Genomic DNA, 27,717 nt, shown 5'->3' with positions numbered 1-27,717 from the left:
GCTGCATTTAGGGCGAAGGAGAGAACCTCTCTGCTCCGTGGCGATATTAAAGCTATCCCCAAGAACGGGAGGTGGGAGTGGCCTGAGGGATGACTCCTCCAGCACTGCTCCCTGCCAGCTCCGGGCTGCACAGGGCTGAGCCGGCGCCAAGAATGCCCTCTTCTGGTGATATTCTCGAAGCCCAGGAAGATAGCAAGGCAGCCGAGACCTGTGTTTTCCAGATCCTGGGTAGATTCCCTTGTCAGACGTGGTTCTACTTAAGCAAATATCACTACCTTCTGTTTTTCCTCCTCAGCCCTCAAACTAGTGATAGGGAAATTATTTCAATAAGGTAAGCTGTACCTTAGTAGAGTTTGCTTCCTTTTTTTTTTTTTTTTTTTTTAACCCCGAATAATACTCTCTATGTCATCTGTATATTTATGATAGCTCAAAGACATGGGTGTGTGGATCTAATTAAAAATGTGAAAGGGTTTAGCAGCCTGCTGCTTCCCTGCAACTCTCTGGTTGCCAAATCTTGGCAGCCGTGTTGAACTTGAGCCAAGCGTTTAGTCCTCAGCTGAACTGCTGCCAGCCTGCGCACGGCATTGTGGGGCGACAGCCGGAGGGGCTGCACTGCACCGAGCTTGCACAGGGCGAGGCGGGGGCAGGACCTGGGACCCAGCCACCCCGGAGGAAACCGGAGAGGAAGCCAGCTTGGTCTTGCTCTCTGCCTCGTCCCAATCCCCGGCTCTTACCAAATGCAGGTAGGACCAGCTAGGCCAATTTGGTGACCGGGTAGGGCTTCAAGCTACTAGGTGGGAAATTGTCCCTACAGTTTTGCTTTCATTTAGTCGAAATCGGGCCTTTTCAGAGGAGAAACAGTTCTCCACTCTCTTGCAGTAGTTTGGGCCTGAGTTTCAACAGTCGGATGGGGCATTTCTATTGAGTTCTCTGCTGTCAGTCTGAGCTTTCCTTGATAGCTTGGCAATTGTTCTGTGTCTTCTCTCTGAAGCAGCTGAGTCCAGCACAGGGTTTCTCAAACCCTGTCGTGCACACATGTCACTTGGGAAATCTTGTGAAAATGCAGGTTTCTGAGTCTCCCCGGGGAAAGGGGAGAATTCATGTTGCCAAGATCAGAACTGACTAGAACTGCTTACGTTCCACATTATGACTCCAGACTGGAACTTTTGTGAATTCAAGGATGTTAGGCTCTGGAAAAGTACATCTTGATGATTTGCTGTCAGAGGGAAAAACAATTCAAAGAACTCAGCATTCTCCACAATATGTTGACAAAAATAAGGGGGAAAAAAAACATCAAAGGCATGGGTCACTTTTTATTTTTTCGAAATGTACCAGCTATAAGCAAATTAAAGAGGAAGAAAGGGTCGTATTCTTTGCATACAGAACACCCTCCTGCAGAGTGAAAATTCAACCCTAAAAAGATCTTCTAATATACTTGAGGGGCTGAGAGAGAGGATGAGGGAGGACTTTGCCTTTTAACTTTATATCTTGTGTATTGTTGATTTTTCATGATGATGCATTTCTTTCATAATTGAAAGAAGAGGCAGCAGCTGCAAGACGGCCCAGGAGCCTTCTTGGCAGTGACCTTCCCCAGGGCAGGCCACCAGGGTGGGGAAAGTATGGACTTTGAAACCACTTTGTCCTGGAGTGGAAGCAGGCTCTGGCATTAAGCTTGGGGAAGTTGGCTAACATTGCTGGGCCTTTGCAATTTCATCTGTGCAATGGAGAAATGAGGCCTTCATTGCGGCACAGCTGTGGGTGCCGCAGACATGTTTGTGCGGGGCTCATACCCAGGGGTCCTTAACAGGCGTTTGAAAAATTCAGAGTCTCTCTCCGATGGGGTTAGGACACTATTCCAGATAGAATTTCACCCCGGCAGACTGCTTCTGAGCACAGATATGTTCCAAAACCTCCGGATAGGAGCTAATCACTTTAGAAGTCACAAAGCCTCTGTTCATGATGTTAGAGGAGCTCCCCAAAAACGAGGCCTTGGGGAATAGCAGTGAATTTTCTCTTTCTTTTCAAATGGCAAATTTATACATATGAAAAGTCTAAATGACATGGCAAATAAATCACAAGTAGTCATAATTTAGCCGGCCACTTTTATTATGAAACAATAAAAAGCATGCAGTCGGGACGATGGAGGGAGATGCAGGCTGTGTGGCCCCTGTGCAATTAGGGGGCTGATACTTCCTTCATATCCTAAGTTGGGATGGCATGTCGCTTGCTTTGTGGTTTGGAATAATGCAGAACTGGCTGTTTCTATCACAGAAAGAGGGAGAGGGTGTGTGCCGCTAAGAATCAGGATATATCCAGGAAAATTTCACTCCAAGAGGCTTTCTTGAATCTCATTCCTAACATGTGGGCAGATGATTGTCTAAACCACTGAGGGATGATGCTGGAGGTAAACATCTAATTAATTAAAGAAAATCTCCTTCTGCACCCCAACTCCGAAAATGCCCCGCAGTTGAGAAACACTGACACACACTCACCCACACTCACCCACACTCACCCACACACTCACCCACACTCACACACACACTCACCCACACACACGTACCCACACTCACACACACTCACACATACTGACACATACACTCACACATACTCATCACTCACACACTCACCCACACTTTCACACACACGCACCCACACTCACACACACACATACACATACACTCACACACTCACCCACACTCACACACACTCACCCACACTCACACACACACTCACCCACACTCACCTACACTCACACACACTCTTACACATGTATTTGTAAAAAAAACTCCCTGGTGACTGAGTCCTTCGGTCCATCTGCCTTTGTTAATTCCAGGTTACAAACACCTTAATCTCCATCACCCTTCTTCCAAGAATGTGTGACCACAACCCCTTCGCTCTTCCAAGCAACGTTTTCTCCAACTTAATATTCCGGTGCTTTCGGGAACATTTTAAAATAAACCATTTTGGCACCTTGTCAAAGTCTTGTCTAAATTCCTTCATGACAACCACTCTCAGTGAGATTTTTAAAACCAAAGGGAGTTGGGGGCAGGGAAAAGAGGAGTTCCCCGTTTAGAGTCCTAATTTTAAACAGTATCAAATAAGAATGTATTTATTTCTCCCGCCCCCTCTGTAGTTCCCTCCTGTTCCCACAGGGTATCCTCAGCCCACCTCTATCCTTCAGTCCATATCTTTATTGTCCCTTCCATGGGGTCTGGTCATCTGGGTCAGTGGGAAAGGGTCACTGGCCATTGGACAAAGAAAGGCTGGGCAGGGATGGGGCCTCGGGCAGGTGTTGAAATCTAGTTCCTGGTGTTTGGTAGTAATCACTGCAAAACAATCCTGTCTGCTCCATTCCTATCAACAACCTGCTCTCCTTGGTCTGTTGCTAAGAGACCAGCCTGTTGTTTACAAGATCCTTGGTGGCGTAGACTTCCATAATTTATAATTTATTATCTTAGTGTCAAAACTTGTGTTGGTTTTTATTTTATTTCACCGTAGATCTAATTATAGTTAGATACAACAAAGGTCATGCATCTGCCGGTGGCACAGTGACTGCACCAATAGTATCCCTCACCACCCCTAAGTTTAGGTGCTGCAGAAGAAAATGCTATTATTAACTGAAGATGAATATCATTTTTTGTCCATTAACTTCATGCATTATATGAGTGTTCAGGTCAATGGATTCCCTCAAGATTTGCTCACTACTGAAAACATGTTTCTGTCCAACCAAGAAGGAAATGAATTGAAATGATTTCAATTATCACAAGAAAGGAATTGAGTTTTCTTGCTGTACAGTTCAACATGTATTGACTCAACTCACCAATCCTCTCCCCGCAAACTTCAGGGCCATAGACATTTATCCAGCACTAGACATTACTCTGGAACCACCGTAGGGCTTTGTGGATCCACAAAACCACCTTGTGAGGACATTCTCTACTTAGAATAATTCAATGAATTCAGAAAGGAAGTGATGGCACAGAAGAAAGGGTCATTGAAGTAAAACAGTTCAGTCTCAACATATCAGCTAAGAGAAGAAGAGAAACAGTAAAAGTGTTAAGATCATTGCCAACATGTATTGTATCAGGCACAAGGCTAAGTGTTTAATCTGGAATAACTTATTAAAAGGTACTGACAGATCTATGAGGAAAATTCTAGTATTAGTCTCATTTTTACAGACAACAAAATCAGAGCTTTCTACCTTAAGTAAGGCACTCAACGATGCCTAGCTATTAAGTGACAGGATGGAACTCAGGCTGAGAGACTCTAGGGCCATTTTTTATTCTCATAGAAATTTTTAAAATATGTATCAGCCTGGGCTTTGGAGTTTTTTTGTCTGTTTAAGAAGAGTCCCACATACATTTGATGAAACAGGGCAATGAGCATAGATTCCAAAACCTTCCACATTATCCTCTACAGAGTCTTCATCATCTCGTAGAAAACACAGAGCATGAGAAATTTCTAGGAAGGGCATTTTATTTTCCCCGTCTGAGGGCCTGGAAAATTCTAATGCCATTTTACTGGGAATTAAGCTTGTTATTTTCCAGAAAGCAATTATGGCAATATTTCATACCAGCATTTTGCATCACTTAATTCCTGCCTGCTCCCTGGTGGGTCGTGGCCAGGACAGAATACTGTGCACAGATCTCCTGAACCCTCTCTGGTTGGGGTTGGCAGACTCATTTTTAGTACAGTGATGGAAAGAGATGAATAAACAAGCTAGGAACTATGGACCATCAAAGAAGCAGTCATGACATTGACGATGACTGAACCACTTCTCAGGCCTGTCTATTTGCTTTTCCTCCCCCAAGCAGGACATCGTTCTCATTCAGAAGAGCAAACCCTTAGACTGGAACCCACGGGCAGACCCCAGTGAATAAAGGAGTGGAGTGCACATCCCTCAGTTTATTTTCTGAGGCCACTTCTCTGAGACTAGAACCTTCCTGAGGGTGCAGATGGGGTCCTCTTCATCTTGGTAGCTGTGCACATCCATTTAAGATTCAGAATCAGTAGTTTGGGGTTCAAGTTCTTATCTACCACTTAGCAGCCTCGTGAACTAAGGCAGGTTTTAAACTCTTACGTTCCTAGTTACGACATTTGCAAAAATGGTGATGATAATACTGTCTTCTTCACAAGGAAGAGAGGATTAAAATGAACAACAAATGCAATGTGAAATTGGAGATGGAACTAGATAAAAGTGATTAACATCATTACTCAAATGCCAGGACCAGTAAAATGCCTGACAAACAATAGCCTCTCATTCAGCAGCATGTGTAGCTATGAGATCGTAGTCAGTCTATGTGTGCCAACACTATGAAGCATTGGGATCCAGAGTTGGAAGACAGACCATTTCTGCCAATTGTTCACAGCACATGGAGGAGAGGAATGTGTAAACAGTTACCCAGAAATATACATACACTTCTATGGAGACCAAGATTGAGACGTGACCTGTAACGCATTAACTTTTAACTCTTATGCCTCATTTTCTTCATCTGAGAAATGACTCAGTCATCATTAAGTCATGACAGCTTCTTTGATGGTCCATGGTTTCTAGCTCATTTATTCATCTGTTTCCATCACAGCAGTGAAAAGGAGGCTGCCAACCCCAAGCAGAGAGGATTCGGGAGATCCATGTATGGTACTCTGTCCTGGTCATGACCCTGCGAGGGACATAACTGCCTTGTCACCTGGATAATTGAGAGAAGAATATCACATGCCATGTTTCACTCAGGAAGCACTCAGTGCCTATGGGGGATGGGAAGTGAAGAATGTCTGGGGACGCTGTCCCAACTGATCCTTTTTCACTGGCTTTTAATGGGGGTTTCTAGAAAGAGAAGCACTTATTCATTGATAAAAATAAAACATAATTAGACACAGCCTCCTCTGCCCCTCACGTGATGGAGTTTTCAGCAATATCAAGAAGAACCACCATACTGATAATGCAAATCTTGATTCCCTCTGCTCCATTACACTCCCTTTTAGTCTCACTTTTGGTCCATAGCAATTTAGCAAGCTAAGGAGTCTGGAAGTAGTAAGGTCAGCCAACTGTTTCACCAGGGTGATGCCAGATAATACCAGACAGTGTGATCAATGGATAAAGGGAATGTGAATATAAAGAAGAAAAAAGCCCCTTGGCAACCAGAATGAGTTGGGCTAGAAATTGAACTCAGCAACTTTTAAAATCTGACCCACGGCAAGGCAAGCTTCCTAAAGGTGACTTCATAGTGTCGGCATTAGTGTTGATTATATCACGTGGGTTAAGGTCTTAGAACAGAGGAGATGTTCGGCAGAAGGCAGCTGCCCTCCCTACCAAAGACTCTGAAAGACATGATGCTGTCAGAGGTTGTGCCGTGGTCTATGATCATGGTCTCTGATTCAACTCCAGAAAGTCAAATCTAATCCATCGCCAAGATTTGGTTAGCCCTTCATCTCCTCTCAAATTCCTAATATCTGGCCAATGCCTCTACCCACTGCTTCTGGTTTTGTTTTTGTTTTTTTATGGAAATAATAGGCAACAATGATCAGGACTAGGTTCATTTTAATTCAACTATCCCTTGCTGGACTCTAAAACTGTCCTCCTCTTGTCTTCCTGGAAAAACAGAATTGTCCTCCCTGTTGCCCAAGACAAGCCCCAGAATACCCACCCCCTGAATCCCCTGCATTAATATCTAAAGCATACCCAGTCTCTTTCCTAAATATGTCTCCTCTCCACACAGTTCTATAGTCTCTAGGGTTATCACTACTAAAGATACCTTTCTGAACTAGAATGAAACATGCTCCTTATCTTCTTGTAAAGCTCTAAGGGTCCCCACATTTGATAAGACAAGACTCAGGCTTCTTAGCACAGACTTCCACTCCATTCCAAATCCCCATGTGCCCATATCCTCCCAGACACCCCTCCACCACAAACCCATTGAACCTGTGAAATGGAATTTCTTCTTGTTCTTCAAACACATCATGTTGGGCCATGACTTGGACTTCACATATTCAGGTTCTCATGCTTGGCATGACTTCTTTCCCAGAAAATTCCTTTTCAGCCTTCAAGACATAACCCTAGTGTTTCTTTTTCTAAATCCTCCTGGCTTCTCTGGGCAGTTAGGTCAGGTATGTTTCTCTTATTCATCTCTGTATCAAAAAAGCTGAACCCATAATAGACTCTTAGTACTTGTGCCCTGACCTATCCCATTATCTTGAAGAATATTCCTGGGTCCTGCCTGGGACTTCCTTAATAGCCCCTAGATCTGGGTTTCTTTTTTGCCTCTTTCAGTGTTCTTCTTATTCTCCTTTCCAGGATTGTCTTTCTCTCCTAGCCATTAGATGTTGATGTTCCTCAAGGTTTGCCATAGGCCATTTAACATATCATAAATAATTTTTATATTATCTCATTTACATTATCTCCTGGGATCCCTCTGCTTCCCAGACTGCATTAACCACTCATGGTGATGACTCTGGAGCTTCATTCTCAGCCCTGATTCTCCATAGACTCCAGACCTTTGCATTCATATATGTGATGACTGTCTTTAGACTTGGCCATATCACAGAGCCTTCAAACTAATATCTTTGGTTGGGCGTGGTGACTCATGCCTGTAATCCCAGCACTTTGGGAGGCTGAGGAGGGCGGATCACTTGAGGTCAGGAGTTCAAGACCAGCCTGGCCAACATGGTGAAACCCCATCTCTACTGAAAATACAAAAATTAGCCGGGTGTGGTGGCAGGTGTCTGTAATCCCAGCTACTCGGGAGGCTGAGGCAGGAGAATGGCTTGAACCCAGGAGGCAGAGGTTGCAGTGAGCCGAGATCTTGCCACTACACTCCAGTCTGGGTGACAGAGCAAGACTCCATCTTAAAACAAAGAAACAAACAAAAAAACCCCAATATGTTCAAGTTGACTTTACTTTAGTTTCCCTATAACATCTTCGTCCCCAAATCTTTACTCCATTGTCAGTGTCCCCTGATTAATGGCATTACCACATACTTGATGCCCAACTGAGAAATTTAGATGTCTTTACCTATCTTTCCTCAACACCAACCCACCCATCTCATTAAAAAACGAGGCCTATGGATTCTATCTTTTCAATAGTTTTCATTTTTTTTTCAATCTCTCCAACCCACTACCATTTTCCACCATTCTCTCAGTCCAGGCCTCATTATCTTTTTTTCTGGACTTCTACAACAAACTCCTGATTTATCTCCTACCTCTATTATTTCACCCTTCCTGTCTATTCTCTATTTCAGGGCCAGGACAATCTTTACAGATCTTTACAGGATGATCAAAACACAAACTTTATTGTTTCATTTTTATATGTGCGATTTCCCAGTGGCCCCCCTTGCTGACTTGAGGTAATTCTCAGAAACCTCTGCCTGAATCATAGAGATTTTGGTCTGGTTTCTAAATAGCCTGTAGTCTCTGTGCCTTGCACCTCTGAGCCTTGCAGCCATATTGGACTATTCTTAGTCTTTGCACTGGGCTCTTCTCTCTCTAAGTCTTTACCTTCCACCAAATACACTGAAATGTGTATTTTTGGACAGATTATTAATGTCCTCCTTTTTATTGAGATCAACTACAGGATTAACTTAGCAGTACTTGGCTTCAAAAAATGTTGTATCAGTCTCTTTCCCCATCAATCTGATTTTTCATCCTCTTTTCTTGGATTTCCCTGAGTTCACATCTTCTGAATTGTACTTGTTTCTTTTTGAGGCTTATGTAGGGGCTTGTTTCAAAGAGATACTCTATATTCTATCATGGCTGTAAGAAACTTAGGAGTCCTGTTCTATGCCCAAGGCTCTGCTTGTTGAATATACATGTAATTGAGCAACACAATTGGGGCTTCCTATTTGATGTCACGTTGCCATAGTAGGCAATGATGAACTATCCTAGCAGATCCTCTAAACTATTCTTTCACTGATTGCACATGATTCCTCTCTTCCCAATGTACTTTTGACAGTTTATGAGAGTAGATTTTGAATCACCCCCCAGATCTGAGTTCTTCCAAGGGAAGTAACTCCACTATGTTTTTGTTTAAGGTTTTCTGTCAGGCAAACTACATGTTAGCATCATACATTTGTTCTGTTTTTTTTTTGTTGTTGTTTGTTTTTTTTTTGTTTGTTTTTGCAATTCTAGACCCTTGTGTCAGAAAGAGCAAATCCTCTAGCCCTTTGATCTTCACAATCCTTCAATTATCTTTCTGGTTTCCTTCTGTTGTCATTTAGGGTAAATACATATATTTGGTCTTTGTGTCCATCCATGAAAGGTAATCTCACTCTTCTTTTAATTATTTTTAGATCCGTTGGCTGAATGCCTTTTAGTCTGCATACATGCATCTCATACCGCACAGCCCAAATTTCTACAACTTGTCCAGGTGCAGTCTCCTCAGAACTACAAAGCAAGAAAAGATCACCTTTGGGCTCAGGAACTCACAGTCGTTCTCCCTCTCCCGGAAGGCACAATGACCAGGACAGTACCGAGCTTTGCAGCCATATTGAACTCACCATCAACTCAGCACATTCAACTCAATCAGTCAAAATCGCCTTTTCCTGCTGGTAAATAACACTGAAATGTAAGTGCCAACTGTTAGTCTTTCTTATCGGCAGTCTTCTTCCCAAGTTTTTATTTTATGTGAAAGCATTGTGTTCTCAGCAGTTATTTTGGTCTCCATATTTTATAGCCAACCCCTTTGATTTAAAATATTACAGAAGGCTCTGTTCCATCCCTTTTTCTTCCTAAACTGATTTTTGCAAAACCCTTAATCTGGGCTTGAAGGAAATACAATATTTTCCTACACAATTTTACTTCTTTTTTTTTTTTTTTCAGATGAGTCTCACTCTGTTGCACAGGCTGGAGTGCAGTGGTGCAATCTCGGCTCGCGGCAACCTCCGTCTCCCGGATTCAAGCGATTCTCCTGCCTCAGCCTCCCGAGTAGCCAGGACTACAGAAACACACCACCACATCCAGCTAATTTTTGTATTTTTAGTAGAGACGGGGTTTGCCTGTGTTGGCCAGGCTGGTCTCGAACTCCTGACCTCAGGCGATCCACCCACCTCGGCCTCCCACAGTGCTGCGATTACGTGAAGAGGAAGAATGAGAAATGCATCTGAGCCTCACTCCACCAAAACAACACACTTTCCCACCTCTCACTCCACTCCAATGAATGTCTATGAGTTTTCAGACTCCCTGTCAATGGTCTTAGGTAAATGCAGTAGTATCTGCTTTTTAGAATTTATAAGACAAGGGCCATGCTGGGTGCAGTGGCTCATGCCTGTAATCCTAGCACTTTAGGAGGCTGAGGCAGGCAGATCACCTAAAGTCAGGGGTTTGAGACCAGCCCAAAATGGCAAAACCACGTCTATATTAAAAATACAAAAATTAGCCGGGCATGGTGGCATAAGCCTGTAATCCCAGCTACTCGGAAGGCTAAGACAGGAGAATCGCTTGAACCCAGGAGGCGGAGGTTGCAGTGAGCCAGGATTGCACCACTGCACTCCAGCCTTGGTGAAAGAGTCAGACTCTGTCTCAAAAAAAAAAAAAAAGAAGAAGAAGACAATGGCCAGTGCATTAAAATGAGCAGAAAATTTTCTGTCAGGTATCCTTGGATCCCCTTCCTCTCCTGCAGCATATTGGGCTTACTTTTGCTCATTCCCTCATGCCTTAGCTTCTTCATCTGTCAAATGGATAGAAAATACTCTTTCAGTCCTTTGTGTAGGAAAAAGTGATAATGGCTCCAGAAGTTTCCTGTCAACTCGGAAGCACTATATAAACAAATCAGACTGCCACCAGTAATCAAAAAAGGAAAGCCTAATACCTCAGACTTATAACTTGTATAGTAAATTTCTAGTTTAAGTTGTTCAACTAAAAAAGTAGAAGACATTTGGTTAAGAGAAAATGAGATTTCAAACACATTATGATCAAGTTTAAATGGTATTGTTTGTTTCATTTTGCTAATGGAAGAAGGTCTAGTATTTTTCAAAAGTCAGTCATTGGGAACCAGCCCTTAATTGCAGAGTGTTATGGAAAGATCCATGGTGTCTAGGGTCTGTTGGGGAATTTGAGGAATTCTACAGCAAGAGCATTGTGCTCCAAGAGTACACAGCAGAGCTGGGGCTATCGCAATCCCATAAAACAGATAAAATCGGACTCAGAACACAGCTGTATTAGTCCATTCTCACACTGCAATAAGGACATACCTGAGACTAGGTAATTTATAAAGAAGAGGTTTAAGTGACTCACAGTTCTGCAGGGCTGGGGAAGCCTCAGGAAACTTACAATCATGGCAGTAGGAGAAGGAAACACATCCTTCTTCACATAGTGGCAGCAAGGAGAAGTATGAGTGAAGTGGGGGAAAAGCCCCTAAAAAAAAATCAGATCTTGTGAGAATCACTATCATGAGAACAGCATGGGGGTAACTGCCCCCATGATTCAATTACCTCCAACCAGGTCCCTCCCATGACACAATATGTGGAGATTATGGGAACTATAGTTCATTATGAGATTTGGGTGGGGACACAGCCAAACCATCAACAGCTATCAACAGCTTTGTTAGCATCCAGAGAAGGCTGAAAGAGGAAGAAGAGAAAGATGTGGGGCCAGCACAGAAGACTTCCTGGAGTGACTGTGGCCCCACCTGGGTGCACAGGGGTCACAGCAGTCAGAGAGCATAGCAGAGAGAAGGCACTCCTGTGTGAGACCTCCAGGTGAAACTGGGGTGGGGGTGGAAAGAGTATTTATAAGAGATGAATAAACAGATTAACAAGGAATGAAATTTATTGGGCTTTGAAAGTCAAATGCCATAGCAGCTTGAATTTGATCATTTGATCTGTAGGGAAAATGGGGAGTAGGGGACATTGGAAGGTGGAAAGGCCTAAAAAGCTCACCTTGAAAATCCATCAAGACATTCTTTAAATTTAAATGTAAAACTGTTACTATACCAATACTTATGGCCCCTTTTCCGAGAAAGCCCTCCCCGTGTCTCTTCCCTGCTAATTCCTGGCCATCTTTCTGGCCTTAACAAGGTGCCGTTTTCTCCACCAGCCCCACCCAAACATCTCTCCTTCTCACAGAGGTGGGTCACCCAGAGTGGTCCAAACTTCCCTCATCAAAACAGCCTTTACACATCCTGTGGCTTACAATTTCTTCCTACCCTTGTGACCCTCCTCTTCTTTCCCTATTTAACATTATGAAAACTCTCATCAGTTTGCATTCAATGAATCCTCACCTACTCTGTGCACCTTGTCCCACAAGCCTCCTCTGATTGTAAACCCTCCACAGAGGTCTCGGATGACACCTTGTGAGCCACCAGGCTGTGGGGAGACTCCTCTCTTCCCTCATCAATGTCTTTACCCAGTGAGGTTAAGAAAGCCAGGGCAGGCTGAACTAGGAATTCCCTTGGTTCTAACAGAAAATATGGTCACTTTAAATGACCTAATTGTCCTGTCTAAATACTTCTCTCCTGGGATAATTGAAAATGCTCTTTTAGTCTAGCTCACAATTCCTTGCCTCCAGGCCCCCAGGGTTCCAGTGGGCGGGCGGTGGGAGTCCATTAGTCACTCACCTTCTGCCCTTTCTGGTCTCAGCTGGGCTCTTATCACCTGTACCTGGGCCTCCTGGTCTCAAGAGGTCCATGACTGCCTCTCTGTAAGCTCCAGCAAAAGATGGTGAGGTTCAAGCAATTGCCTTTCTTATTCTAATGAGCCTTGCTTCTAACAGAACATGAGAAGGGTTAGTGTGAGTACTCCAGAAGGAAAGAAATTAAAGGAGAGAAACAATAAATTAATGTAATAGAGTGGGCAGAAAAAAATGCTTAGATATGAGATATTCCTGGTTTAACTACATGACTTTCACATGTGATACGGTCTGTCACACCTTGAGCCTCCTTATCTGTAGAATGAAGATACCAGTTCACACTCTGCTGTGAGACTGGAATTTGTATGTGATGCACCTGGCATAGTGCCTCAGACACAGGCCCTAAAATTGGTACCTAGTCCAATGGTGGTTGTCATTATACCAAAGAGTACCAATGACTTTAAAAGCTGAGGTTTCTAGCCTTATCAGGACCCACATCTAGAGAGGGTAGAATTGTATTTTCCATACCTATTAGAAGTGGAGTCCTCCAATGTTTACCTCTTGGGCATTTTATAGAATTGAATGGTTTGAGGGGGCACTGAGACCCACCCCCTCTTCAGGTTACTCATACACTGTGTTGAAAATAAAGAAATCCATCTAAAAAAGGATAGGTGAGTCCTGCTTGCAATGGCCACTCTTAGAAAATATTAAGCCACTTCCCTGGATAATAAAGGAACAACAGAGAAGTGAACACATTCATGGTAGATTCTCATCCTAAGAGAGTAGCACTAAACCCTCTCCCTCCTGTTGTCAATGCCTCTTCAATTTAAAGAATGAACTGCACCTCATAAGAATTGAATTTGCTTATTGATTAATCCATATATATGCAGCACTTGATACCATAAGCCATCATGCTGGAATACAATGTGCTCTGAACTACAGGTGTCTAGTCATTTTAAGTATAAAAATTAGGTAATTATAGCCAGAAGTATTCATTAAAATTTGAAAGTAGATAAATAAAAGAGAACATTGATATCTAGTCATTAAACTTCTACAAATAAAATGTGAAATGAGAAATAAATGAAACAAAACAAAATCCTTCCTATTATCTTCCCCTCAAATCCCTTTTTTTTCCTTATGAATCAGATGCGGCATCTCCAGGGAATAGTTATTTCTTCCCTCTATGCATGAAGCAGAGCAGGTTGCGGGGGCGGCGGTGTCCACCCGGGAATGGGGGAGGTCCCTAAAGCAGAAGGTGGCTCCATCATCTGCAATTCCCATCAGAAACCTACCTCAAAGGCTATAGGTCAGACATTGTTTATGGGGTAGGGAGAAGGGCAGGGCTCGGGGGGAGCCCACAGTGTGTGATTCTCAAAATGTTGAAAAGGCCAGAGCACAAATACATCTCCACAATTACACTTTGACTTTCTATATGTGCTGTTTGGAGTCTGAGGAAGTCAGAGAGAGAGGGTGGGTGCTGAGCCTGTGCTGGCAAATTCTTCAGTGAAATGGGAAAAGACAAGTGAATGGTTAGTTGTCTCCATGTGGGTGGGTGCGGGTGGAAGGGCAGAGCTGGGAGATGGTAGGATTTCAACATCAGTTGAAAAAAACAGGCCACGCAGGCTCCCCCCAGACCAGCTGATCTTCCCCCAGTGAATTCACCAGGGAAAAGGGATTTGGAGGCAAGTTCTCATTACTAATTTTGTTAAAAACCCACCTGCGAACACAGTGAAATGAATAGTCCCTGGGACTTGGGGGTTTTGGCTGTGTGCTCAGGTGTAGACAGACCTTAACCTCATCAGCTGCTTGACTTCGGGGCTCTTGATAAAATATGAGGTGTTCTTCAATATAAGGGGAATATGGATGCAGCTAGAAACCCAGCCCTGAGCTTGTGGATGGTCACCCCAGGCCAGCTCACAGTACCGATGTGAATCATCTGTGAGCAAATGATAATGAATGACAAAAAAGGCTTGTATCCAGAGGCAAACAACCTCAGGAGGTTATTTTCACTACCTTGCCCATATTTATATGTGGGGTCATGCATCTGTTAGGACTTTCTGTCCGTGGCATTTATTATCTCACGTTATATCTGAACATTTCCGAGGTTTCTGGCTACAGAGGAGGCTGATCAAGAGGCTTAATCATGTCATCAAGGACCTGGTTCTTCTAAGTCTGTTCTTTCTGTATCCCTTGGTGTTGGCCCTGTCCTCAGGCTCCATGCCATGCCTTCCTCAAAATCCCCAGCTCTCCTTTCACTGCAGCAAAATGATTGCCATAGCTCTGTTCCTCACATCTTTCTATCACTCCACCCATAGACAAGGAGGGTCTACTTTTGTGGCTCTGTCTGGTGACCAGTCTCTAAGGTGATGCCCAGTGATCCTTGCTTCTTGGTATTCACACCCTTGTGTAATCTCTTCCTTTTGAGTGTGGGACAGGCTTGGTGGCTTAATGATTGAGATGTCAGGTCCCAGATTAGGTGATGGTAGATGGTGACATGCTTTTGTTTTTCCATCCCTTCTCTGACTGAGTGAGCAAGCTGCCCTGTGGAGGGCTCAGGTGACCAGACACTGAGAACAGTCTCTACCCAAAAACAAGCAAGTAACTGAAACCTTCAGTCTAACAGCCCAGGAAGAACCAAGCCCTCCAACAGCCCCATGAGTGGGCCTGGAAGCAGACCCTTTCCTGGCCAAGCCTTGGGATGGCTGCAGGTTTAGCTGATACCTTGATGGTAGCCTGGGGGTAACCTGGATGCAGAAGTCTCAGCTAAGCAACCTGGAATTGCTGACCCACAAAACCTCGGGGATAAAACATGCTTGTTGTTTTAGTCCAAAAAGTCTTGGGGTAGTTGTTATGCAGCAAGATATAATAAGCACACTCCCATAGAAAAGGAAAGGTGTTTCTTTTTTCAAGTTCCAAGGTGTTTCTTTTTCCAAGGACCGCATCCTTGATTCTCCTTGGCTCTGAATGCTGTATGTACGTCTCTAAACCAAAGGTTGCATTCAGAGATAATGACTTTGAGATCTAGAGACAGGAGGGGCCTGGATTTGTGATAGAAGGAGCTGGTCTTCTGTCTTAATGTTCCCTTACTTCCTAGCTGTGTGCTGGGATGAGTCACTGAGCCTCGCAAAAACTCCTCTTGCTCATCTATGCAGTAGCAGGTGAAATTATGTCCCCCAAAGAAACCAGGCCAAGTCCTGATCTCCACGCCTGTGAATGTGACTTTATTTGGAAATAGGGTCTTTGCAGAAGTAATTGCGGTCATCTGGATTTAGGATGGGACCCTAAGTCCAACAACTGGTGTCCTTGTAAGAGAAAGGAAAGGAAGATTGGACATACGCAGACATAGAAGAGACCACAAACAAGAAGGCCATGTGAGGATGGAGGCAGAAATGGGAGTGTGGCAGCCGCAAGCCAAGGAATACCAAGGACTGCCGGCAGACACCCAAAGCTAGGAGGGAGGCATGCGTGGGATTCTCCTTCACAGCCCCCAAAGGAAGTAACCCTGCTGCCACTTTGATTTCAGAGTTCTGCCTTCATACTATGACAGAGCAGGTTTCTATTGTTTTAAGCCACCGTGCTTTGGTACTTTGTTATAGCAGCCTTAGGAGGCTGTTAATAACACATATGGGTAACAATAATCGGTGCTGCTGTGAGATCATGGATGCACAAGTCAGAAGTCTATATATAATAATTGTAGTGACCTGATGGCCAGGGCACACCTATTCTATCCCTCTCCACAATGGGATTCAGTGTGCCAAGAAATGACCTCTTTGGCAGAGGCTGGAAGAGTTCAGATGTGATGAATAGAGGTGGATAGCAAGTTTGAAAGCAGTTCAAATAGAAAGCATTGGATTTGGGGCCCAATGACCTGGGCTCACTTTCTTCTGACATTAGGCAAAATTGCTTCATGGCAATCAGCCTCAGTTTTGTCAATGCATGTAATAATAAACCAAACTTAAAACATTGTTACGGGGGGGGCAGAAAGAAGAGTGAGAGGGTAGGAGAGAGAAAGGAGGGAGAGAGAGAGAGAGAGACAACGAGAGAATGTGCAGTTTTCTAGCACTTTGTAAATGTCCAGTAAATGCTTCTGTATTCACTGAGCTATACTTTTGGTCTGTCTTTATTGACTGTCATACCGTCTGGCTCAAGGCTGCCCCATCATTCCTGAACACTGTTGATGAACTATATTCACAGACTAGACATTAAAAAGTGCACTTGATCATGTTACTCCCCACTGACTGGGCTTGGAAGAGGAGTAAGGGAAGGAGGCAAAGATGAGGGTTTAAGTCCACAGCTTCTTGGTGGCAGTGACCAATAAATGTGACCATCGCATGCTTGTGCTTAAGTTATTTTAAACATTCCCCATTGTCATAAGGACAAAATTCAGGTTTCTGTGATCTGGTCCACTTGCTTACTGGCCTCATCCCCCTTATTCCTCTCTTGTATTTTAGTTTCTGCAACACAGCCTGACCTGTGCTGATTGAATCAGGTTCTGCATTTTCAATTATTATGCCTTGGCTTCTATTATTGCCACCAACTGGAATGTCCTTTCTCACTGACCACCTTTGTACTCTGCACACTGGTCTTCCCTCTCTCTTTCATGAGCTCTTTTTCTATCCCTTCCTCCTTGCCACCAAACCCCTAAGAACCACTAATGTTTTTTTTACTTTCTTGATATTTTAGCCTTTTCCAGAATGTCTTATGATTAGAATCAGAAAGCATATAGATTTTTAACCACCTTTTACTTAATAATATGCATGTAAGTCTCCTCCATATCAATATTATTGCTGAATAATATTCCATGGTACAGATGTACCACAGTTTGTTCATTCCTTTACCTATTGAAGAACATCTTGATTGCTTCTAAATTTTAGCAATTATCAATAAAACCTTCCATGAATATTTGTGTGCAACTTTCTATGTGGACATGAGTTTTCAACTGCCTGCCTTTTACAATTAAGCTCAAGTGCCACTTCCTCCAGGAAGCATTGCCTGATTCCCTGGGGTCTGCAACATTGATCTCCCTCCTGTTTCCAGTACTCCAATGCACCTGTTCCGCCATAGCACTTAGGGGACTGTACTACACTAACTGTTCCCTGTGTGTCACCCCAGTGAGACTGTGGGCTCTGGAATGAGAGTCCATGCATCTTGGCTTCCACAATACCTATATTAAGTGGTCAAACATATTTGTTCACCTAAGCTTTGACTGGGTTTTCTTTCCTTGAGCCAGGTCCATCATTTTTTACCCAGTGCCTTTAAAGAGGCAATTCCTGGAGTTAGGTATCAAATAAGAAGCAAGGTCCAAGTGGTCCTTTGTGGGTCGTGACTTCTGGATCACAATTTAAGTGTGATATTAACATTTGGTGAAAAAAGGCAGGACTATGAAGCCTTAATGGGTTCAGAAAGGGGGAAGTGGGGAGAATAGCAGTAGTCGTCTTCTGGGAATACTCACTGGTGTTAGTTACCCAGAGAGCAAGTCAGCCCACTAGGGTTCTGGGAAGGAACCAGGAGCAGCAGACAAGATAAAGTTACAAAGAACGAATCAAACATAAAAACATAAAAAAAATCAGAAAGGTTTGGTACAGATGTTAGAAATATAACACAAATTTGGCTCTGAGTTTCCTGGCAGCCCAAGCGCAGAAGGAAACATGATGAATTCCAATGCATGAAACTCGCCAGATTAAAAAGGGAAAATGTCCTCAAGAAGCCTTTCTGTCCCCTCTATTGAGCCTGGAGATTTATTTTTCCCCCCATGGGTGTTCATTAAAGGAACACTACGGCATGACATGGAATCCTTATCCTAACAACAACAGGCCATAGAACATTATTCTTTTCTTCTATTACTCCGTAGTGTGGGAAGATGGGATGGTAAGAACAAAGTCTGTCTCTGGAAGCACGGGTGCTGTCTCTGAAGACAAATTGATCGTAACACAAGCAGACCCGGTGGAACGACCTCCATGCTGAACCCTCAGCTCCCCCTGCATTTGGACCATGGCCTGATGGAAGGTGCGAGAAACCCTGTGACCACGTTACAGCACAGGGGCAGCTTGGCCAGGCCACCCCTTGGGCCTAATTTTTCTCCCTGGCCAAAGGGGTCAGACTATTCCAGTGCTGTCTGCTCCCTGGCCTCCAGAGTAATCAAACACACATGTTTGGCGCTCCACTAATCAGGGAATGAAATAAAGCTAGATGTTTCCATATGTTGATTCAATTTACAAGCAAATGTAAGTGTCAGGTAGGGGGCACAACAGTAAGGGGTGAGCAGTGAAGAAATGGTTCCACAATGACGTTTCTTAAGGAGCAAAAAGATGAGGAAGAAAAGGGGAGACACATCTTTGAAGGCCAGGCCCTGTGACAATTTATATTTGCCTATATATCTGTATCTCTCTCTGTCTTATCTAATGAAATACCAACAACAACCTGAGAACAGTTCTGTCTTCCGTCACAGATAAAGAGACTGATCTCAGAGTGGTACAGATCTACAACCACGTGAAGAATTGGATTTATATTCATCTGACTCCAGAAAGTTCCTGAGATTCCTCTGCTTCATCATCTTTCCCATGCCCTTTAAAACACGTTATCAAATAGCAACAGGTGGTGCAATAACTAGACAAATGATTCTCAGCCTTTTTCTTTGCCATTAGCACTCCCGGAAGGAGACGTGTTGGACACGTTTTCCTTGTCACCACCCCATGAACCTTCCATACCACAGGTATACTGTGTATTCGGTTATGTATCATCTGTACACCTGTTTCTAAAACACAGAAACAGTAAGAGCCCCCCATCCAAGAATCCATTTTAATCCTCTTGGGTGTGATGTCACCCCCCAAAAATGCATATGCTCTGGAGTCAGTCACAAACACATTACGAATGCATGATCACTTAAGAATGTTACCAAAGTTTATAAATTTGAGATGATAATTCTATGTTCATTTAGTTCATTTTAGAGATAAGTAAGAACCAGAGATTCCAGAGAGGTAGACCAAGCTGACAGAGCAAGGAAAGGCAGAGCCAGACATGCAGCTGAAGCATCTGAATTCCCACTCTAGTGCTCCAGCTTAACCTGGATGATCAGTAAATGGTTGCTTTTCAATGTGCTCTCAACACTTCCCACGCTGCCTCCTTCATTGATAAAGGAATGGTATTTTGGGAGAAACCAGAATCTGCCCTGGGCAATAGAAAGGCAGCAAAGCAACCTGCATTCAAGTCTTTGGGGGATTTTTTGGAAAGCAGAGTGTATTAGTCTGCTATTGCTGCTGTAACAAATTACCATATATTTAGTGGCTTAAAACAACACACATTTGTTGTCTTAAAGTTCTGGAGGTCAGAGCCCAAAATGGGTCTCATGGAGCTCAAATCAAGATGTCAGAAGGGCTGTGTTCCTTTGGAAGGCCCTTGGGGAGAATCTGTTCCATGCCTTCTCCAGTTCCTGGAAGTCACCTGCTTGCTTTGGCTGTGGGGCACTTCCAGCAACTGCATCACTCTAACCTCTGCAACCATAGCACGTCTCCCTTTTCTGACTCTCACCCTCTTCTTTCTTTCCCTTATAAGGATGATTGTAGTCCAGGATAATCTCCCCATTTCAAAATCCTTTACTTAATCACATCTGCAAAGTCCGTCTTGGCCTATAAGGTGACATACTTGCAGATTCCAGAAATTAGAATTTGGACGTCTTTGGGTGGCTGTTATTATGCCTGCCACACAGACCAATGCATACACAATGTGACCAATCCATCATGATTTGTCTGAGACTATATTGGCTTTAAAGCTGAAAGTTCTGCATCCCAGGAATCGCCTCAGTCCCAGGCAATTCAGGACAATTCGTTGTCACCCTATGTGCACCTCCTATGTGCTCCTTCAACTTAGAGAGTTGGTGTTTTCTCTCCTCTTCAAAGGTCTAACTCCTTTTCACCTAAAGAGTACACAGAGGCTGGGTGTAGTGGCTTAGGCCTGTAATCTCAGTGCATTTGGGACACTGAGGCAGGAGGTTCACTTGAGCCCAGGAGTTTGAGACCATTCAGGGCAACATAGTGAGATCCTTTCTCTACAAATTTTTTAAAAAATTAGTTGGGCATGGTGGCACATGCCTGTAGTCCCAGCTACTTGGCAGGCTAAGGAGGAAGGATCCCCTGAGCCCGGGATTCAAGGCTGCAGTGAGCTATGATAGTGCCACTGTACTGCAGCTGAGGCAACAAAACGAGGCCCTGTCTCTAAAAATAAAAAAAAGAAAAAAAGGCTGCACAGAATAGACTGATGGACTGAAGGCTCTGCCCTTATCAAATATTTACTAAGTAATAATTATAAGTTTGCCTCCTACACTGGGTGACTTCTCAAATTCCAGGTTGAGGTCATATTCATTTCTGCTGTCATAGGGTATTGTTGGGTCCCTGGTGCTTATATGTGATTTGGGAAATGCTTGCCGATGTGAATTGAAGAGAAGGATAGACAAATGCTTGGTTGGGAGGATGGCAGGAGATGGTAATGGGTAGATGGGTGGATGGATGAAAATATGAATGGATGGCTAAGAACGATCAGTAAGCTGGGAGAGCATCTCAGATCCCAACAGCATCTAGGCACAAAGCAATTTATATTTAATTTGCACCATTGTATGTCACCCCAGATGGGGAGTAAGACAAGGAAATGAAAAGAGAGAAGAGAAGGAAGGAAGGAAAAGAGAAGGGATGGGAAGAAATGGAAGAGAAGAGAAAAGAAGGCAAAAGAGAAGAAAGACAAAAGACAACCAATGAGATAAATAGAGAAAAATAAAGACTAGAAAAGGAAGAGGGGAAAGGAGAGGAGAGGAAAGGAAGGAAAACTCATGGGTGGTCCCCAGCTTAGACCACATGCCCACAACAAGCTCTGGATCCCAGAGTTGGGACTATGCTGGAATTCCAGAGGAAGAGGCATGCAAGCCAAGCACAGGCCATTCCATCAGTTCTTCTAAATTATTTCTCCAGTCCAGGCCCGCATCAGGGAGAGCATGTCTGTCGTGCATTTTAATCTCAGAGTTCTGGGCTGGTATTTGTCAGCCCCAGAGGAAAAACCACTTTTTTTTTGCCCTTCTCACATGCTGGGCAGGCGTGTTACATTTTTTTTGGCTGTGAAGGCACTAAGTGTTTCTTGGCAGCATGTACGTCTGGAACTCAGCCTCTTCCCAAGTCAGAACGACCAGAGATTCAAGATCAATGGGTGTAGCTTTCAGGTGGGTTCCCTCTCCAGTGCCATCTTGGGGAAAGTCAGGAGGACTTTTGATTTTCCACTTTTCCAGCTGAGACTCAGCTCTCTTTCCCGAATGCGCATACGTGAATACCTCGTCTATTTCCATGAGCTTTCTCTTTTCATTATCGCTTCACCACCAATGGAGAAAGATCAGTAGAATATAATGTTGAAGACTCAGAGTCCTTGGAACTCTTTGGCATTGACAAATCGTGTTACAACAACCTCCTTTGCGTCTTAAACAGCCTGGCATTCTCACATTCAGCTTGGCAGCCTCATCAATATTCTGGAGAGATCTGAGCTCAAGGCCATCAAATATGACACTTTGGTTGTTTAGTCGGGAGTGAATCTACTGACTGTGGCCTTAGTGACACCAAGGCTGGCATGTTGTGTTTTCTCTCAATTCATGGGCTTTTCTGATGTGTCTCTCAAATCCAGCCCTGGTGAGGGGAAGAAAAATCACCCAGACCCAGCTCTGTTCCGTAGGAGCTGCATGATTTTGAGAGAGTCTCTTCCCCTTTCTGAGCCTCAGTTTCTCCACTGGCATGGTAAGGTGCAGTTTGGACCAGGTAGTTTCTAAAGTCTGTTACATTCCGGCATGCCCAACTTCATTTAGGATTGCTCTGAATGAATGAGTGTCCAGCCATGGTCAGGCCGATAGCTAGGGTCAGAAAATACAGTTTGCCACATATGCAGTCAAGCGTTGATATAAATTGTCTGCCTGAATCCTGGCTTTGGTTGTTTGTGGATCAAACCATGCCCCCTGTGTGCACAGTAATGATTGGTTATGGCGACCATATGTCCTGGGTTTCCTCGGACAGCCTTGATTTCAAAATTCTGTCCCATCGTCAAACCTTGTGTCAGATCATGTATCTCGATTTTTGATTCAGAAAATATGGTCACCATATGGCAAATGCATCTCCACCACTGTGACATAGACGACTTGTCTTCATCCTCCTGCAAAGCTCTGTCTTATTCTCCCAGGCAGACAAGGATGCATCTCCTCTCTGTGCCCACTCCTGTCACCACAAAACCTTCAATCTATCACTTCCATGTCTGTGTCCTGTGCTGGACACCAGGCTCCCTAAGGGCAGGAAGAACATTTGGTTCATCTTCATATTCTTAGCACCAGCTCTGAATAAACTAAAAGCAATGAGTCTGTCACATTATACAGTAGAAATCTTCCTGAAAAGATGGGGGCGTACATTTTTAAATTATAATCTCTTCTAAATAGAACCAGGAAACTTAGTACTCAAGGAAGAAATCATACATTTATTTTTTTCTTTCCTTTCCTTTCCTTTTCTTTCTTTTCTCCAAATAATTATTTCAGATCTTCTAAAAGATCTGGACTTGCATATGCCATTTGCTAGGGGGGAGTAAATCTTGGAAGCAGATTCTCCTGGCTGTATAGGATTCAGTCCACTCATGGCCAACAAACTGAGACATCAGAAGAGAGAATTCACCATTTTAAATCTGCAGTCAGCTGAGACTCAGTCCTGCAATTATATAATTTCTTGTGAATTTGTTTCATGAACTAAAGAAGGCAAAGGCTTTTTCAGGGTTACGAGGGGGATAAAGTCCATCTTACGGCCCTTGGAGGAAAATCTTAGTCACCTTTCTTATAGTTCCTTTTTCTTGGCTGCTTTTGGTGCTAGCCCCTTTCTTTGAGTACTTTATCCTTCCTGAACTCTCTAGACATACGTATCTCCAAGCTCCTCTCTAACCCAGATTTCAGTCTGGCAGCCATGCTAAACTTTGATCCAATGTTGTCCATAACTTCTACTTATTTCCAGAGTAATAATAATACTTCACAGCATACCACTCAAGAGCTCTTATGGTTTGACCACCATCTATTATTTTACACCTTAGATCCTCAAAAGACCCATACACCAACACCTTTTATCCCAGAAAAATCAAGAAATCCAGTCATTTTTACTATTGCCAATCCCAGAAAATAGCCCAACTCACTCTCATAGCTCTGAGTCTTTGCACAAACTCTTTCTTTTCTCTGGGACGAGTTCCTGCCTTCAGGTACCTTGGCACACCCTAGCTGTCTTTCAAAATCTTTTTTGATTATCCCTTTTATTGTGAAGGCTTCTCTCATTCAGTAAATACAGATGATGATGATGATAGTAACAACAACAATAATAGTGATGATAATGACAAAACTCACATGTGTTCAGCAGGAATTATGTGCTGGGCTGGGAGCTAAGTGCTTTTCAGACTTTACCTGATCTTACATTTTATAGCAGAAAAGAAAATTCAAACCCAGAAATATTTGCATAGCCAAACTAAGTCCAAGGACACATAGTTAAAATAGGGCAGAGCTGAGGTTGGGACCCATTTTCTGTCTGACCTCAAAGTCAGTGTTCATAACTACTACATCCCACTTAGGCTCAGTCAGGTTCTAGTTTGGACCACTTCATACCCACAGAAGGTGCCTCTTGCTTGATCATCCTCATGTTGACCAGCCAGCCTCAAGGATCTTGAGGACAGAGGCTCTGCCCTATAAATCTATTCTTCATTAGTCCTTCCTATGGTCCCTGACACATGGTAAACATGCAATAGAGTTGGCTAAAGAAATGGACACAAAACCACTCTTCCATCTTGCTTCATTTTTGCCGAGAGGAACATCTCAAGGTGAATATATAGACACCTTCCACTAGATCTGTACATAGATTCAAGCTCACACTTCAAAAGGGCCACCATAATCAGCAAGCAGCAAATATACCCTAGGCTGCTTCTAGCTGGAGCATAAACAGAACCCACCGAGGCTCTTCACTGGCACAGCAACTCTGTGCTCCCTAGAGCCTAAAGCTGATGAAGAAGTCTGCAAACCTTACCTTTCCAAAGAGCCAATGCCTAGAGGATGACAATATTAAGTCTGAATTCAACGAAAACTAACAAAGAAACAAACAACCCCAAAAAGTAAACACAAAAGAAATAAAAACACTTTGGGAGGCCTAGGCAGGCAAATTGCCTGAGCTCAGGAGTTCGCGACCAGCCTGGGCAACACAGTGAAACCTCATCTCTACTAAAATACAAAAAATTAGCTGGGCGTGGCAGCACGTGCCTGTAGTCCCAGCTATTCAGGAGGCAGAGGCAGGAGAATTGCTTGAACCCGGGAGGCAGAGGTTGCAGTGAGCCGAGATCACACCACTGCACTCCAGCCTGGGCAACAGAGCAAGACTCTGTCTCAAAAAAAAGAAGAAAGAAGGAAAGAAAGAAAGGAAGGAAGGAAGGAAGGAAGGAAGAGAAAGAAAGAAAGAAAGAAAGAAAGAAAGAAAGAAAGAAAGAAAGAAAGAAAGAAAGAAAGAAAGAAAGAAAGGAAGGAGGGAGGGAGGGCGGGCGGGCGGGCGGGCAGGCAGGCAGGCAGACAAACAAAAGCCCAAGTCATGACTGATAGAAGCAGTTTCACTCTTTGACTTGATTTAAGGGACAGTTTCACTGACACAGAATCTTGTCTGGTCCTTTGCTTGAGATTGGCAGTCGAAAGTTCCCTAAGAGGCCAAACCGAGTGTACACGAAGCCTCATGCAGTGAGGGAATGGACAAAACACACACATCAATCAACAACTGGCAAAGTGGATCTGCCTTCAATCACTCCACATCGGCAAAGAAAATCCAATCATTTTGACCATCTAGACAGGGGAGATCGCAACTAACTTTCTGACTGGCTCAGTTTTGGCAGCACTGTCCCAGCTCCCTATGCTGATCTACTAATATAGAAAGGTCCCACTAATAGACATATTCTGTTCCTAATACGCTGCAACCTTTCTTTTGCCTCTCTCACATTTCTCCTGATGGAATAAGGTTCACCAAAAGTCCTGGAGGCTCTCTTGGATCTGATTCCGTTGTCCATCAGATTTCCGTGGTCCCTTGAGGGAAACAGGCCATTCAAGAACTACACATTGTGACTGGAGGAAATACTCCACACCAGCCCTGTCTCTCTGTGATTATGTGTATCTCCATCCTGTTCTACTCTGAGAAGATTTCAAAGTTGGCAAATCATAGCATTTCTGCTAACTGCCTACAGTGCACCTACTGTGTGCCTACTGTGCACCTACTGTGTGCCTACTTTGATGACGGAGCTGAGGAAAGTGAAAATTGTGAGCTTGTAGATCTTCAGCTAGAGGTAGAACCATAAATATAAGCCAAGATTAAGATAAGAAACAACAACAGGATCAAAGTGGCACTTGTACATCAAGTAATGGGCTATATAGGTCCTCCTTAGAATGTCAGAGAGAAGAAAGACCCCCAGCAGAGGGGCCTCAGTCAGTCATAAGTAAGCAGAGAAGCTGTGGGAAAAAGGTCAAAGTGGATATGGAAGTTCAAGGCTTTGTCCAAACAGAGATATTAGAGACAATCCAGACCAGGAGGAAAAATAAAAGTGGTTGGGGTGGAGAGGGAGAGAAAGGGGAAAGGGGAGGGGAGGTTGCATATTCAGCACTGTTCTCCTAATCTTTATTATACTGGCTGCATTTGCTTTCCATGTGGCCTTCACTCCTCTGGATATGAAATTCTTTGAAATAAGAAAGGAAAGGTCAATTCAGTTCAATACCCCAGCACCCACCATAGGTCCTGACTCATAGGAGTCCAGTAACCTTTAAAGGCAAGAATAAAGTAATGATGGATAGATACGTGAAGTATCTGATCCTGGCTCACATCATCCCCTGGAATCCTCTCCAGTCCCATGAGAGAAAGGATGAGCATGGAGAGGTGTGCACAGCACTTCCTCTGCCATGTGTGTAAGCCAGGGCAGGTCATTCCTTCAAACCCCAGCCATTATCCAATGGGTTGTTGAGTTAGAGGAGATGCATTTACACTGGCACATAGTAGGTATTCCATAAGCAGGTATGGCTATGTTTTCTCCTTTTCTGGCACCCCACCTGGACTGTGATAGCCACCACCTACGGGAGAAGTCACCAAAACCAATCCTAGGTTAGAATCAGATGTGTTAGTATCAAATGGAAACCTTTGTTGATTACAGTGAATGATAATAACTTTATCCTCTCTACAGTTGCTCTTCAGTGAGTACCTAATGTACGCAAGTACAATGCAGAGTGCTTTTGTCCATGATGACATTGATTTCTCACAATAGCCTCACCGGGCACAGAGACTTGGAGCCAACATTGGCCCCACTGTACAGATGACAACATGGAGGAGTTGAGAGAGGAAAGGCTTTGTCCAAGGCCACCCAGCTAAGAAACAACTCCAAAACCCATGCCTGTCTCTAACATTCTCTGATCTAATTACCATTCTTTAGGATAGATGAGGTTTTATTCTGATGTCCACATAGAAATAAGGACCCTCTGCCCTTTATAGTTCTGCTTTAGTTGCCTGTCACTTATAGTCACTTTTATTTTGTAACATCTATTAACATCATGGCAATTTCTCCCATTTTTTTCACTGATTCATGGCTACAGAGCTCCTGGATGCAGGTCTGGGGCATAACTTGTCTTTGGATTTGAGAATTGCTTCATCTGGCATGGTATGTTATGCAGAGGAGGAACTCACGGATAAAATGAACCGTTGTGTATCTCCACAAATATGGGCATATCTATAAATTGGCAAATTGAATGCCCAATTCAGCATTTTTTTTAAATTTATCCCTGCAAAATAAAATAAAGGTCAGATGCTATAGTAGGATTCAGTTTGCTTCTTACCCCACTATTTCACACCTCCTATACTCTCATATTCCAAAACTCACACCTATTGAACTAAAAAGGGGAAAAATATGCCTGTCTCCTTTTGGTCTGATCAGTTGAAATCTCACTAAACTTTTCATCCAGGTCTGGTCTGAATGTCTTTAATTTGGCTAAGAAACACCACGCTTACTTAAAGTTGGATAACATTATCTCTTACCTGAGGATTTCCTCTCCTGGAGTAAATCAATAAATGTAATAGTAAAATTGCTAATCAAAAGTAAAATACAAAATAAAAGTAAATC

At 43.5% G+C, this 27,717-nt stretch overlaps 1 long non-coding RNA gene across 2 annotated transcripts; it reads left to right on the top strand.

Annotated features, from left to right (window-relative positions):
• Positions 1 to 21,897, top strand: LOC100976243 (uncharacterized). Of its 2 annotated transcripts, XR_003025665.3 has the most exons (4): positions 1 to 743; positions 9,279 to 9,553; positions 18,404 to 18,558; positions 19,001 to 21,897. It is a non-coding gene; the product is annotated as an uncharacterized LOC100976243 (long non-coding RNA). The 2 variants fall into 2 exon arrangements; XR_004666303.3 differs by lacking the exon at positions 19,001 to 21,897 and having other exon boundaries at positions 18,404 to 18,971.
• Positions 21,898 to 27,717: the final 5,820 nt, after the last annotated feature.

This window comes from Pan paniscus, chromosome 15 (assembly GCF_029289425.2).
Source record: "Pan paniscus chromosome 15, NHGRI_mPanPan1-v2.0_pri, whole genome shotgun sequence".
NCBI lineage: Eukaryota > Metazoa > Chordata > Mammalia > Primates > Hominidae > Pan > Pan paniscus.
The sequence above is the reverse complement of the archived record's forward strand: the minus strand, read 5'-3'. Positions and strand labels throughout refer to the sequence as shown.